The sequence below is a fragment of the Leptonychotes weddellii genome, chromosome 1 (genome assembly GCF_054177405.1).
Source record: "Leptonychotes weddellii isolate Sample4059 chromosome 1, ASM5417740v2, whole genome shotgun sequence".
In the NCBI taxonomy this organism is placed as follows: domain Eukaryota; kingdom Metazoa; phylum Chordata; class Mammalia; order Carnivora; family Phocidae; genus Leptonychotes; species Leptonychotes weddellii.
In genome coordinates, this window is record NC_138369.1 from 161,936,759 (window position 1) to 161,950,364 (window position 13,606).

A 13,606-nucleotide genomic window follows, 5' to 3' on the forward strand; every position below is an offset into this window, starting at 1 on the left:
ATTGCCTCTTATCTTTTTCCATTTGTAACTGTTATAAAAGTAGTCAATTAACTTTTAAATCACTCATTAGAAATAATTTAATGTTATCATCCTGGGGTTGTATTAAAGTTGCTAGTATTTTCAATGTACTAATCAAGGTTTATATATAATCCCAGGAATATTTATATTTATTTGCGATTTATGCTGCATCCAGCAAATGCCAACAATGTACAAGTGAATCATAATTGTCTTAAAATATTCTTTACCAGATCAATTACTAGGAATATGTGTCTGGTTAATATGCAATATAGGATCAAAAGAACTTTGTCATCATTTCAACTCCAGCTGATTTGATAAACATCAACTATGAATGACAGTTTAATAACTCTTGAGGAAATGAAAGTAGTCATGTCCAGAGAAACTTCAAAAGGGCCAGATGACTAAGGGGCACTTATAGGTAATCTTAAGTAATAGAACTAATATATATCAGAATTTCAGATTTATAAATACAACTGATAGTTGAAAGGTAATAAGGAATTGGACAAAATCAAACAGACTATTTTATCAGCCTATCTAATTCAAGACTATATTAGATTCTCACTATTTTTCTACCATTTTAAATGCTCTTAATCCTGGAGGACCTTTCATATTTTATCCCAGTTTAGTTACCGTCTATTGCCTACCAAGAATTTAATTTACACTATGCTACTCCTTGATCTAGTTAATATTCCATGCAAAATTCAAATGGTGACACATTGTCCTCATGAAATAAATTCATATCATGTCAAGCTATGGATAATATGTTAAAAAATAACTTCATCCTGTGAGGAAATTATATCTCTATCCCCTATATTAGAATATTTGCTATTTAGTATGGTAAATGAGCTGCAGTAGTGAATCATTACCAACAAATCAAGTTGCTTCCCAACTAGCCCTAGCTCAAATTAATACCATAAGTCCTCCAGGCTACAGCAGCCAAGAACACATATCAATTATACTTTAAGACAGTTTTATTTTTTTAGTCTGTTTTCAGATATATTGAACTATTGGACAAGAAAAACAAAATAGAGTTTGTTAAACACGTAGGAATAGAGTATACTTTTTGTATAATTGTCTTCTATAAAAATAGAAACATAATATGTAAATCTCAAATAAAAATTACTTTTAATTACAGATGCCAGGCCTCAGTTGAACTATTTCCCTGGTGGCAGAACATTTTCCAGGGATTTAAGTGTAAAATCAAGCTTAGACATGGCTGTAAGATGTTCTTTTGCTTGATATTATGGCATAGTGAGACTACTAAATAATAAAGTAAAATCTTTTTAAAAAGAATAAGAAAATTAATGTAATTAGCTATACTCTTTTGAATAATATACAAAGTAAAATTATTTTATACTTGGAATTGGGAGAAATGTAAGGGGGTCGTTATTTAAAAAAACATTTTTTCATTATATTCACAGTCAGATTGTACAAATTAACAGAAACCACGATTAAACTGACACTTAAAATAATTTTTAAAAGTGGGTTGTGTTCCATTCTGCACAGTGTCTGTTAAATATTATATTTGAGAATAGTCAAAAATATTTTATGAATTGACATGTGAAAAATCTCTTCCTTTGCAATAAATAACTAGATAATAAAAATGTATTTAATAAGCACTTTAATAATGCTATTATGACATTCTAGAGTTAAGGACCATTGATACAAATTGTTCTGCTGTTATTTGCTAAAACGTAAAAGCATGTTATAGGACAAATCATTTCCTATTTAATCTATTCTCTTTTGTTATACAGAAGGTCACCTTGTATATGTGAGGCTCAGAAGTTGCATCTATCTTGATGGAGACATTAAATGAAAGAGAAATAATCATCACAAAGAGAATTGATAATGGATTTGTAAATACATGGAAGAACAAAAAAGTAACCTAGTTCTATGTTCAAACTCAAAGAAAAGGATGGACCTATAATAGCAAAATTTCATGGATTCTTTCAATCATGAAATATCCTATTCTCATAAAAGAGGGCACAAAGAATTCCATTATATCGTATGCACATCTTTAACTTTTCCATTTTCAAAGTAGGCTTAGAAAGAACAAAGGACTTGGAACTGTTCAATGACATTATGCTAGGGGAAGTACTGTACTTGGGGTTCCATTCTGCCATCTCAAAGGGATTTTTTTTTTTTTTTTTTTAGCTGTCAGAGTGCTTTTTAGCCTGTAGGTAGTGTATGAGCAGGGAGAATTCTGTTTGTTCTTTTAAAAATAGTCCAAAACATTTCAGTCTTTGTGAAAATTTCTTGAAGCTTAAATAGGAAATAAATTCAAAGTCAAATTCCCTATTAAGCCATCCATTTGCTTGTTTCTTATTCCACTGAGAACAGTATATCATAGTTCTACTGAGACTAAAATAAGCTCAATATAAAAATGGGAATAAACTATAGAAAAGTCTTTGATTTTACCTGAAAGTCAAACAGATCTTGAAGTTATACAAGGACACTTCTAGTTTGTTCTTTTATTTTTAAGGTTAAAAAAAGTTACAGTTGCCTATTTTAGTGGTCATGTCTTATTTAAAATCACCTGGCAGGGAAAAAATTAACAAGTACATATACATATTTGTCTGTGTATGTATGTGTGTGTGCATGAATAAATATGGAGACCTATGGAAAATATAGACAAATAAAAAATCCCTGCTATTCATTTATAAAGCATTTCATTGAAATATCATTTTTTAATTGTAAAAATGGGTGGAAAAATAGAGTTGCTGAATCAATGGAGTTGACTTCAAGTAACAAAAATGCTATTTTGACAATTCTAACATATCAAAGACTCAATTTTAATATTTAGTGTGGTCCAATATCTAAGGTACTGTGTGTGATACTGAATTTTTAGAATTTTGAGGGATCTCATTATCTTATACTACATATAGAAAATAAAACTAAAATAAAGAGATTAATTTGATACAGATTTGATATATCATTTCTGGTCGTGCCATAGTTCACTCTAGTAATTTCATTCTAGTAACTACTCAACAGCAATAAAATCAAGGTTTATGGCATCTACTTCTGAACAGCATTGAACATTCTTATGTAAAAGGGAAGCAAATTAATGTATTTTCCATAAGCTATCTGACACAATAAAGAAATTTTGGGATATAATACTTTTTCAGGTCCTGGATGAAGACCATCGTGTTTATCTCCAAGGAAGGAGTATTAGCATTTAATGCTGAGATGGAAAGGGCCCAGTGAATCATCAAGTTTTAGGTATAGGAAAGTGAACATTATCTATTTATTATTATTATTAACTTATTAATTTATTATTTTATTGTATAAATATTTTCTCTTAGAAAGGTGGTATTGGAATATTTTAACGGTATTATTTATGCCTCATTATATTTTGTTGATTTCTTATACTTTTTCATTTTTTTGGTCTCCCCTTCTTCTCCTCCCCCCACCACCGCAACATATATGCACATGCGCACACTGAGCTGGAGTCTGTATTTTGATATTTTCCCGAGAACAAAGTTTGTCTCTTTTTCTATTTAAATATTTAAAACAATTTAAACTTTTTTATTATTTCCCTTCATTATTTTTTAATCACATAACATTTAAAACATTCGTAAAACATTCAAAAGAATAATATATGAAGTACAATAACAAAATGAACATTTGTCAATCATCACCCAACACAAGAATGAGAACATTACCATGAACTTCCATTACTTATGTATTCTTTCCCTATTCCAGACCCCTGATCCTCCACCTAGGAGGAAGTCCACTGCACATCTTTCCAAGATAATTTCAAGCTGATTTGCAAAGCTGTTGAACCAGTTTGCACTTACAAAGAAAATGAAATGAGTTCTACTTTATCCACCACTATGTTAGCACTTGCTATTTACAGATATTTATATTTTTCCAGTATATTAGATAGGCAAAAAATATCTAAGTGTGGTATTGATTTGCATTTTCCTAATAATGAGATCAAGTATATTTCTCTTGTCCATACGTCTTTCAAATTCCATGAAGTACATGTTGTATTAGCAATCTATTGCTGTGTAACAACTTACCACAAACTCATTAGTTTAAAAAATAAAAAAACAAAAACACTATGTCAGAATTTCCAGAATCAGGACTCCAAGCATAGCTTAGCTGGGTCCTTTGCTTTGAGTCTCATAAGGCTACAATCAAGGCAATGAATAGACTTCATTTTCACCTGGGACATTCAAAATTGGGGAAGAATCAATTTTTAAGCTCATGCAGTTTGTTGGCTGACTTGATTTGTTTGACCGTAGGACGACGGATCTGGGCTTCTTGATAACTCACAGCTGGAAGGTACCCTCAATTCCTAGAAGGTACCCCCAGTTCCTAAATGCTGCCAATAGTTCGTTGCCATAAGGACTTTCTCATAATGGTAGCTTACTGTATTAAACATGTAAGAAGAGTCTTTAGCACAAGTCTGCTAGCAAAACAGTCTCATGTAATAGAACATAATCCTGGGAGTGACAGTCCATCACCTTTGCCAAATTCTACTGGTTAAAAGTTACTGGCCCCACCTACCAGGGACACAAATACTTAAATATCAGGAGGCAGGAATTGTGGTGGGGCGCTATATCTGTCTACCACACCTATTTATGTCATTAGCCTATTATTCTATTAGTTACTTTTCTTCTTAGCAATTGGCATGTTTTTATGCTGTCAGTTATTTATGTTGCATACATTTTCTATTTCACAACTTGTCTTTTCATTTCTTTATAATGAGGAAACATTCTTAATTTTAATGGAATCAAATTCATAATTTATGTTTCTGTGGTTATTGCTCTTTATAACTTATTTAAAAGGAAAGTTTCCTAATTCTAAAATTTTTAGGTTTTGCACTTCAATTTCCATTGAGTTGGTATGTTCTGGGCCCTATAATCTGTTTTATTGGTCCGTATATCTGCCTTTGTACCTAATGTTATGTATTAGTTCTATAAGAAGTCTTGCTATCAGATAAGGCAAGCTCTCCCTTCTTATTCTTAACAATCCAAGAGTACTTTTTAACATTTTAATTGAGTTTCATCAACTCTAGAGGTCAAAACAGGAAGATATAAAAATTTTGTTATTGAGTCTTCTTTCCATGAACATGAGGTATCATTTGTTATTAAAGTCTCCTTTAACATCTTTTAGTATAATTATATATATATATTTTTGGTCTTGCACATTTTTTTAGGTTTTTTTTAAGATAAAATTTTTGTCACCATTATAAATTGTGGTTTTTAATTATCTTCCCTAATTTTTGTCTGTTTCTTTTGGTTGTTGCTAGGAGAGTAGAAATGTAATAATGTATTTGTATGCACTGATGTACTGATATTATAGCCAACAATTTGTCTAAACTCCCTTATTATGTCTAACAACTTGTTTGTAAATTATTGCATTTTGTAAATTATTTGGTCATCTCTATGTAGAATCATATCATTCCTAAATAATAACAGATTTGTTCTTTCCAGTCCTTAAGCTATTGATTTAATTTTTCATCTTATTGTAACATCTAGTATAGTGTTAGGTAATAATGCAGATATTTGGAACCTTGTTTTCCTGATTGTTCAGGGAATGCTGTTGGTAATTCTTCCATTTCTTTCCTTTTCCTTCTTGGTGAGACAGAACAAAGTAGATGTCCTCTCAAGTGGGTGAAGGGTGGGGGAGTTGGCCCAGTAGGCCAAAATGACTGCCAGAGTTCTACCATAGTGAGAAGGGGATCCACACTAGGTAATCCTGGCATTGGGCTTCAGAGCCCAATAAGGGTGAGTAGAGCACCTTCACAAAGGGGTAAACCCCTGCAGGGTGTTGAAACCCATGTGGAGGTGAGGAAGCTATCCATATAGAACAGCCAGGTGTGGGGTATCACAACCAAGTAGGGTGAGAGTAGCATACATGTGTGAGGGGGTCAAGATGCCGACTTTTGGTATCCTTTTAGAGTCCTCCTCTGCAATGAATAGGGATAACTTATGTTACCAATATGATATTGTAGAAGTGATGGAGTGTGATATCTGAAGCTGGATCATAAAAGGCATTGAAGCTTCTGTCTTGTTATTTTGGATTACTTGCTCTAGGGCAAACCAACATCAATACTGTGAAGACATGGGGTGCCTGGGTGGCTCAGTCATTAACCATCTGCCTTCGGCTCAGGTCATGATCCCAGGGTCCTGGGATCCAGCCCCACATTGGGCTTTCTGTTCAACGGGAAGCCTATTTCTCCCTCTCTCACTCCCCCTGCTTGTGTTCCCTCTCTCACTGTCTCTCTGTCAAATAAATAAATAAAATCTTTAAAAAAAAAAAAATACTGTGAGGATACTTAAACCAGCCTATGGAGAAACTCACATTGAGAGAAACGAAGGCTTCCCACCAAGAGCCAACATAGAACTAACACTACCTGCCAACAGTCATGTGAATGAGCCATCTTGAGACTGAATCCTTTAGAAAACTATAAACCCAGGAAACATCTTGACTATAACTTCTTGATCCAGAATGACCCAACTAAGCTACCTCTGAATTCCCTACCCGAAGAAACACTGAGCTCATAAATGTTTGTTGCTTTAAGCTGTGAAATTTGGGGGTAATTTGTTATATACCTTTCAAGTAGGTTAATATAAAAAGAAAAAGATAATTTAAAAAGCATATAAAATATTAATCACCCTCATTCTAGAAAATCCAAATTTACACAATGACAAAATTTTTGTCTATGACATTGCACATTGGAATATGTGAAAGTGTAGATACATAGGCAGCTTCATACATTGTTGATGGGAATATAAACCATAAAATCCTCTGAAGGCAAAACCTTAATATGTGTATCCTGACTTCTGGCTCAACTGGGACTTTGAATCCATATGTTAAACTCTCTTCCCTTTGTCACCAAAACGCTACTTAGAAAGGGGGGCACACAGTATTCTAACTAACTTCAGTCTGCTGCAACAAAAATGGAAAAGAAAATTTTCAGAACAGCAATGAATATCCCTTCCAGGGAGACATATAAAACTAAAGCTCCTTTCTTGCTTCCCTCAGGCAAATAGACCTATAGTGCAGCAAATTAAGATCCAGCAAATCTTAACTTTCCCTTCTCTTTTCCTCATAGACACATTGGAATGAGGACTCACAGTCTTGGAGCCAACTTGTTTTGGCTCCACTTCTGAAGAAAGGCCTCCCCTAACCCATTAAATACAAGCAGACAGAGATAGACTCAGACACATGAGCAGGGCCAATATGAGAATCAAAACAAATGTTTCCCTGTGAAATATTTCCATATTACTTCAAGAAACAGAAGGAAACTTCAGAAAGTCTATAACATATTCTCAGTGATTTTAGAGGCTTTGGCATCTTTTAGCAATCAAGAAATGAAATTAAAACTGCCATGTCATAGCCATTCACATTGTTAAATAATTTTAACTGCTCTTGTCCTGTGTGAAGACAAGAGAAATAGAAACTCTTAGGCAATGTTAACTGGAGAATAAATTGGTATAGCCATTCTGAAAGAAAATTTAAAATATGTAGTAAAACCTGTCTATAGAGAGCAAACTGATAGTTACCAGAGGGGAGGTGGGTGGATGGGTTAAATAGGAGAGAGCATTAAGAAGTATATTTGTGATATATGGAAGTTGTTGTATGGGAGTGTGGAATCACTATTATTATACACCTGAAACTAATATTATACTGTTTGTTAACTGGAATTAAAGTAAAAACTTCAAACTAATTTTTTTAATTTATAAAAGAACTTTCAGATAATCAGATTTTTTGATCCTGTAATTGCACTTCTAGAAATTTATCATTATAAATAGGTGAGACACACTAAAATGTATATGTATAAGGTATTTATTGTAGATTAATTAAAATAGAAAAATAATCTAAAATGCCTAACATTAGAAAATAAATGATCGTATTGGGATGCCATACAATTTTTATTTGACTAAAACTGAAAGTAACTTAGCTCATAAGTGTGCATTTCAATTTGGAAGCAAAGAAAAAGATAATTCAAATTAAGATGGACAATAACTGTTATTATTTCAGTTTATTTCTGTTCAATTTATTATTTCAACTGAGTTAAATCAAGATTCTCTTTCTCTTCATTCTCTATTTTTCTCATCCAGAATGGTCTAAATTCCCAGCTGGCTTTCTTGATGTCCCTGATCCAATAGGTAATCATATGTTTTACACACAGTCCTCTGTGTTACTTACTTGCCTGGCCTGATCTTTGGTGTGCCTGGTAGCCACTGTACTCATTGCATCTACTACTTATATCCATGGTTCCATCATGACTTATTTCCTTAAAACCCTTGTTCTCTGAGATTGCCTCATCACAATGCTAGTTCTCTACTGGTTGGCTGACCTTCTTGCCATTTTCTAATCCCTTCCTAACCTGAGAGTCAGGGAGCCTCAGTCACCTGTACCATGTTGAATATTCAAGGCTTTCTACATAGACTCTTCTCTTGCCATGGCTCATACTGCACTTAAGTACTGGCTCCTATGTGAAAACTCCCATAGCCCTGCAGTTTCCACCATTCAACCCTGGAAAGCCTGTTCAGAGCCCCATCCCTTTCACATCCAGAGTTCTAATATCAGAAGGGGGCCGCGACAACTGTTTGCTCTATTGTCATGCTCTTTGATATCCCATCCCCTGTCAATTAGTTGTATTTACATGATTTGGGATGGGAAAGAGCTCTTCAGGAAATCAGTCTGTAGTCTATGTTATAAATTTTCACTTTTATTCTTCCAAGTTTTAGTGCAGCATGCATTTAAAGTAACTGCTGTCTGAACGGTGGTATGGGATAATGTGATAAGGAAGGATAGGGAGAAGCAATTTTTTTTTATTATGCTCCCATTCATGAGAACACACACAGAAATGAGAATGAAAGAAAATATGCTAAAACATGTAAGTGGTGATCTGTGTGTCTATATTCCATTTTTCTTTTTTGGTTTTCTGTAGTGATATTTCTGTAATGAATATGCTGCTTATATAATCTATTAAATTATTATCAAAGATACTAGCTGGTTTTGGGATATTTTTTGTTTTGGGGGGGTTTGTTTGTTGTATAACAGTTTTGAGAAATCTCTTAGCCTCACTCTTTTTGATATTATTGTTAACACATTAGAATCTCTGGCTCCTTTTTTAAGATTATTTCTCACTCTTTCCCTCATCATTTGAATCTATGTTCTTTTGGATCAGGAATAAAGTTTTCTAATTTTCCTCTGCAGCATCACAGCATGTAGTATATACTCAATAATTCCTTGTCAAGCAAAATAAATTATAAGACTTCTAGTATCTGATTGACTTTGGACCTGGATCCCACCTGATGTACTCTTACTGAGAACTCTGTTTCCAGTCAAGATTTTCCCCCATAAACCCTCTGTTTTTAGTTTGTTCATTGTCCTATTTTTCAAGAATCAAATAGAATGTCCAATGTTCCTGTGATTTTATCATTTGAAGGCTTTGCAACCAAGAACCACCATGAAAAGATACAGGCTGTTAAAATCCCTACTCTCTAGTTCAACAGAGGAAAGACATAAAAACATTCAGGAAGAAATTCAATACCTCTTTCTTTGAAGTATGTTTTTGTTTCTCTTAAAATACTCTATTTCCCTGGGTCCCTAGAGTCTCTTGGACAATACCCAAGAGAGAATTTTTAAGTACCCAGCGTGTTTCTTATTTGTTGACTGCTGTTGGAGTTTTCCTCTTTAAATTCAATGTGGCTAAGAACAACTTTCTTCAAGACAACAGGGAATTTACTTTATTTGAAAGGAGATATCGAATTTTAGTGTATGATTTCAATGGAAAAACTAAAGTAAGGAAACTAATACATACTGAAAATAGGGTGTTTGGATCTGCTACATTGCAAAAGAATGATGTCTCTTCCCACAGAGGCTGAGGTTGGCTACCTTATTTCTATCCCTCTGAAATAATGTAGTTTGAGTAAATCATTTAAATAAATTAAAATGTTTTCAAATTATTGTGTGAAACTTGTACTGTAAATTTTTAAGTGAGACATAATAAGTGGGGTATCATGCAAACATTTGTCCCTCTGCCACACTACAAATATATCTTATTTACCAAAGAATCTTTTAGAAGATATTTTATTTCTATTTCTTTAAAAAAATGTTATTGTTAAGGAAGCCTTGGTAAATAAATGGAAAAGGATTTTTAGAGATGTCAGTGCTGTTTTTCAGATAAAATTATCTCAATCCTCTCATTAAAATTTAGTGAAAGATAGAACCAGAGAAGCATCCTGATACTTGGGTTTGTTGTGCAAAAGTGGATCTCTGGAAACTGCCAAGACCATTTATGTTACACAGACTCTTCTTCTTCCTTTTTTTTTTTTTTAAATGAGCAGTGAAGCTTTTTATTCCCCCCATTCCATGTTTTATAGCTGAGTCACATTTTTTATTTACAGGACACCTGCCTCCCCTGTCACACATCTCTGAAGCAAAAATCAGGGATAAGAAAGTCCAATTTTAAATTCAATCAACACACAAGCCATTTCATGCAATGGATTCCATTCCGGCCACTGTCTCAGCCTATGTGTCTCATGTAGTTAAAAAAAAATAAACAAAAATAAATAAAAATAAATTTTTAAAAAAAAGCCTTCTTCTCGAGAACTGATCATGTACACAAGATGGCTAAAATCCAGTTTAAGTCTGCCCAGGTGTAGGATTATCGGCAGTAGTCCTAGTCCTAGTCTTAGTGATTGACTTTAACCCCTTAGAGCCTCTTCTGTGTTCCCAAGAAATGCTGATGTGTAATATTTTAACTTCCCTGAGCTCTAAATTTTAGACACCAAAATGCTTTACAGAAGAAAATTTTACACAATTGCAAATACATAACATGTCTGCATGGCTCTTGGAAATTAAAGTATTCTGTGAGTTTTACATGAAAATATAATTTTATAGAAGTTTCTGGAGTGAAGAGGGTAAGAAAAGAGGACAAATAAAACAGTCATGTTCTAAAGGGGAGAAAGCTGATTAATGTTTAGGTATAGGATTGCTTCTAAAATCAGTTAGAGTTGATTTCTTGAGTTTGTCATTCTTCTAACTCTTCTAACTCCTAACTGGAATGTGTTACATCGTGTCACAATCTAAATAGCCTTTTTTTTTTCCTTCTAAATTGACTTTTTAAAGGAGATACAGGTTTGGAGACCTATTATTGGCACATAAACTGACATTCTATGTTCTATTCAAAAATCAGAAGGCCAGATTTTCTAAGAAAGTACCTGATTAGAGAAATTCCACAAAGTGAACAGAAATGACAACTCATGTTCCCTTTCCACTGGTGGAAGATTGTAATTACTATGGAAATGCCATTTCCCATTGCTCACAGGAGCCTGAGAACTTCATCCTATCCTCCACCTCAATCTCTAACTGATGTCTGCACCTGCCCTTCTTTTCCCAAATACTTCTGAAGTCAGTTCCAAGAGCAGCTCAATAGAATGCAACTTGGGATGAAATAAAACCAAGGCTCTTTTAGTGATCCAGCTGGGTTATGACTTAAATTTAAAGGAATATCAAATCAAATACTGTGACCCTTGATTTTCTAATGCTCAATGTCAATCTAGAAACTTAATTTGAGTTGAGTAACAACAAAGGGAAAAAAAATTCACCTGGTTATATTCAGAGAGGGAGAGGGTTGGGGTAAATGTCTTACCAAGTAGTTTGGTACAATGAATAAAAGGTACCATTTTCCCTATATATACATATTAGCAAAATAATTTTATAAAACATATTAATAATTATAGAGATCTGAAATTTTTCATTTGTCATAATTTTATAAATGTTAATAAAATTAGCCTTTTAATAACTATGATCCAGTAATGAATTAGTTTATATTAGAGTAATAGTTGAGCCCTCAAATCATAAAAAACATCTACAATAAAAAGTTGACTTTTAATCAAAAAGCTAAGAAAGGGAGTCAGTATCCTCCAGTGTAGAATTAGCATTTAGCCACCCACAATAGAATTATTCCCAATAGTCCTTTTTTTTTTTTTCTTTTCATGTTTTTCAACATGGTACTAGAATGGCAAATTTGGGAAGAAGACAGGAAAGGCTTTATTGAAGCATATGAGAAAGAACAACTAATTTTATCCAAACTTGACATGGTACACAGTAGAAGCAAACAAATCATCATATCCCCTTTCTTGCCTCATAAATTTATAGTTTAAATAACTAAAAAAAGGAGGATGGGGTGGAACAGAGTTGTACTTAACCTTCAACAACCATGATTTAAATAATAGCTGTCTTATACTTGTATGCTAGAGATTTAAACACTTGATTCTTTTTTAGTTATTTGGGGTTTAATACAAGCCTTTTAAATACAAAAACATGACAGCAATCAGTGATACATACTGGGTCCTAGAGAAAAGTGATCAATTTTTTGTCAGCCAATAGATTAGAGAGAGGGAGGGAGGGAGGCAGAGAGAGAAAGAGATAATGAATGACTAGACTTTGGGGAAAGAATGCCAGGAATTTTCATTTTAAGAGGAATTATTCAAGCAGTTTCCTTCTTGTGAAAACTAAACTAGGGAGAATATAAGGGTAAAAGATATTCAATTTCTACCTGTATATGCCCAATTCAAAAACTTTAAAAAGAGATAGAGAAGGATTTTTAAATTTGATTCTTAACTCTTTATCTTTGCCAAGACACTGACATTTTGAATTGTGGTTTTGCCAACCACAGAACTTGTCAGGGATGAAAGCAACTCCCCAGGTTTAGCAAGGGTGAATTGTATGGGTCCTGACTCCTACTGGCAGTTACACACATTTTTTTTCTGACATAACATATGTGTACATATCCAACTTCCTGTTATCATACTCTGAACATCAAACACTTTCAACTCTAAGCCATCTCTTCACTATGGTAAAGTGATCCCCTTGTTTTATCTAGTGCCTATAAACCCATTTCCCAAAATTTTCACTTCATAGGGTGGTAATGAAATTTTACGGGAACAGTAAAATTAGTACTCAATATACTGGAGTATTAGAATAAGCAATGCTGCTTATCAACACTTGATCATCTTGTTTTATACAAAATAATATTAAAAATATTTTGATATCTATTAGAGTAATTATATCAGAGCAGACACCAGTTCCATCACCCATGAACAACAGGCTCCTGCACCAGGGCCTGGCTACTAAATATGAATCTGATGTTAAATACTAAATTATATATACATACACACATGTAATTATATGTACATACATGCAAAGATTCACACATATCTTCATTAATTGTACAATGATTCTTGCAGCATCATGTAACCGTGACCCTCCTCTTTGTCATGTGTTATTACAAACGAGAAGCCAATCAAGAAGGATCATTAAATTATGCAAGTATCCGTTAACATCCTTCTAAGAAATTGACAAATACTTTTATTTGAAAAACAATGTGTTGTGCACACATGGAGGATTATTGTTTCATTCTTTTTTTTTTTTTAAAGATTTTATTTATTTATTTGAGAGAGAGAGAATGAGAGAGAGCACATGAGAAGGGGGAGGGTCAGAGGGAGAAGCAGACTCCCTGCCGAGCAGGGAGCCCGATGCGGGACTCGATCCAGGGACTCCAGGATCATGACCTGAGCCGAAGGCAGTCGCTTAACCAACTGAGCCACCCAGGCGC